The sequence below is a fragment of the Perognathus longimembris genome, chromosome 28 (genome assembly GCF_023159225.1).
Source record: "Perognathus longimembris pacificus isolate PPM17 chromosome 28, ASM2315922v1, whole genome shotgun sequence".
Lineage (NCBI taxonomy): Eukaryota > Metazoa > Chordata > Mammalia > Rodentia > Heteromyidae > Perognathus > Perognathus longimembris.
The window spans coordinates 81,325,482-81,327,733 of NC_063188.1; the positions used below are offsets into that span (position 1 = coordinate 81,325,482).

At 39.1% G+C, this 2,252-nt stretch overlaps 1 pseudogene; it reads right to left on the reverse strand.

Annotated features, from left to right (window-relative positions):
* Nucleotides 1–936: 936 nt before the first annotated feature.
* LOC125343158 lies at nt 937–1,820 on the reverse strand (annotated as a pseudogene).
* Nucleotides 1,821–2,252: the final 432 nt, after the last annotated feature.

Genomic DNA, 2,252 nt, shown 5'->3' on the forward strand with positions numbered 1-2,252 from the left:
TGAGTGTGTGTGTGTGTGTGTGTGTGTGCAGAAGTAAGGCTTGAACTCAGGGCCTTAAACTCTTGCTTAGCTTAGCTTTTATCACTCAAGGTTGGTGGTCTATCCCTTGCGCCAGACTTCTACTTAAGGTGTTTTGCTGGTTAATTCCACATAAAAGTTTCACAGACATTCTTGCCTGGGTTGGCTTCAAACTGTAATCCTCATATCTCAGTCTCCTGAGTAGTATTATTACAAGTGTGAGCCACTAGTAACCCACTCAAACTAGGATTTGAGAAGTGTTAATATTAAAATATAGATGTACTCATCACCTGTAACAAAACTTTAGTCTAATTGTATTGGACAAATAGCTCAAAATATCACTTTTCTTTTATAAACATTTTTCTAAATCCATTGTCTCAGCATGTTAAATGCCATTCAGAGGAATAACTTTACAGGCTGATGACATACAAAAACATTAATTAAATTTTAAAACATAAAGGGAAAAAGGAGGGGGGTAACACTGTTCAAAAAGAAATGCACTCATTATCTTACTTATGTAACTGTAACCCCTCTGTACATCATCTTTACAATTAAATACATAAATAAACAAAAAAACATGAGCCTACCACTGTGGTCCATCACCGAGGCAGGAGAATACCCTGTTCTAGGCAAGCCTAGGTTTCATAGTGTAACTTTGTCTCTGAAACCAAATCAAATCACAACGAACTACAGCCTATTCACAAAACATGCAAAAGGAGAATTTTAAGTAGGTATTACTCCAAAACTAATTCAAAATGAACACTGCTGAGTGACAGAATATACTTTTACTGACCTTCCCCCCATACTTTCCAGAACAAATACCGAATCGGTATACAAAGAAAAAAGTAGAAACAAAACAAGTTTGCGAATGCTGTATTTCTAGCTGTTGAAACATTATTAAGGGAGCTGAGATGATCTCTAACGTCGCAACAAGCACCAACAGTTAAGCAACCAGAATGCTACAGTAATTGAGTGCATGACCCTTCCTCTTTTGGCACGTTCCTTGTAGTCCTCTTCTAGAAGTTGCAAACGTCTATTCAGCTTGATTATCTGTCGTCTTATTGAAGCCGCATCTACAGCAGTTATGTCCTCCAAAGTCCCTTCGAGTGTTGTGTCAGTATTTGAAGTGGCATGCCTCAGATGATGTGGAGGACTAGTAGCAGCGGTTGGAAATCTGCCATCCAGCACTGGTCTGCGATTTTCATCCAGCACAGCTACAATATGGCGGTAGGCTCTATAAGTTGAAGCCTGGATAAGGGATAAAATGCCATGAAGAGAGGAAAGGTTAGCTCTATCTTCAGGGAACATCTGGAGAAACCAGTTGGGAGTTTGCCGTGGTAATGGTGGTAGGATAGGATGATCGATGACTGACTTAACTATCCATTTTAATGAGCAGCATTGTTGCCCAGAGTCCTGTCTCTTTCAGCTTGTTGACTACATGAATTTCTTCATTTTCGGGAGTTAGGAGCTCTTTCTAAATGGAGAAATCGAGTGCTCTTTCGCTCAATGTAAGATCTGTTGGTCTAGGAAACAGAATGTTCTTGTCATTTCCTACCATGACAACGGTCTCTGGAACCTGCATCATCACAGTAGCATTTAGAATCCTTGACATTCTTGTTCCAGGTCAGCTTTTGATGGCACTCCTTTTGATTTTTTTCTTTCTGAAAGCCTTAGTGTGGGTCTAGTAATATTGGTGTATTCATTTCATACTGAATTCCAGTCATTTCTGCCATCTTGGCAGCAGTGAAAGAAGGAAATAATGTCCTTCTTTTTAAATGGGAACCAGCTGCTGTACTTCTCATGAAAGTTTGCAATTTGCTTCACTGTGCATGTGCTGGATATCAGACACAGCACTTTGGCTCTGTCCCTGGGCTTTGGGAGGGGTCCTTGATAAAGGCAGCTGGGGTAACAAGAGGTGCCCTCTATTTGGTTACTTTCAATCCTTAATATTTTCTTATAAATTTTACAATTAGCTTTTTTTCATTTCTACAAACCAGCTAATGGGATTTTCATTAAGATTACATAGCCTCTACAAATATTTGGAGCACATCCCTCTCTCCCTTGTACCAGTTTTTGTTTACTGCATAACTTTTTCTTTCCTCTGGATTAATTTTTATCTTTTGTTACTTAGGTTTTTATGTACTTAAAAAATTCCTTTTCTGGGTGAAGGTGGCTCATGCCTGTAATTTTGCCTACTCTGAAGGATGAGATCTGAAGACTGCAAATGGAAGCTA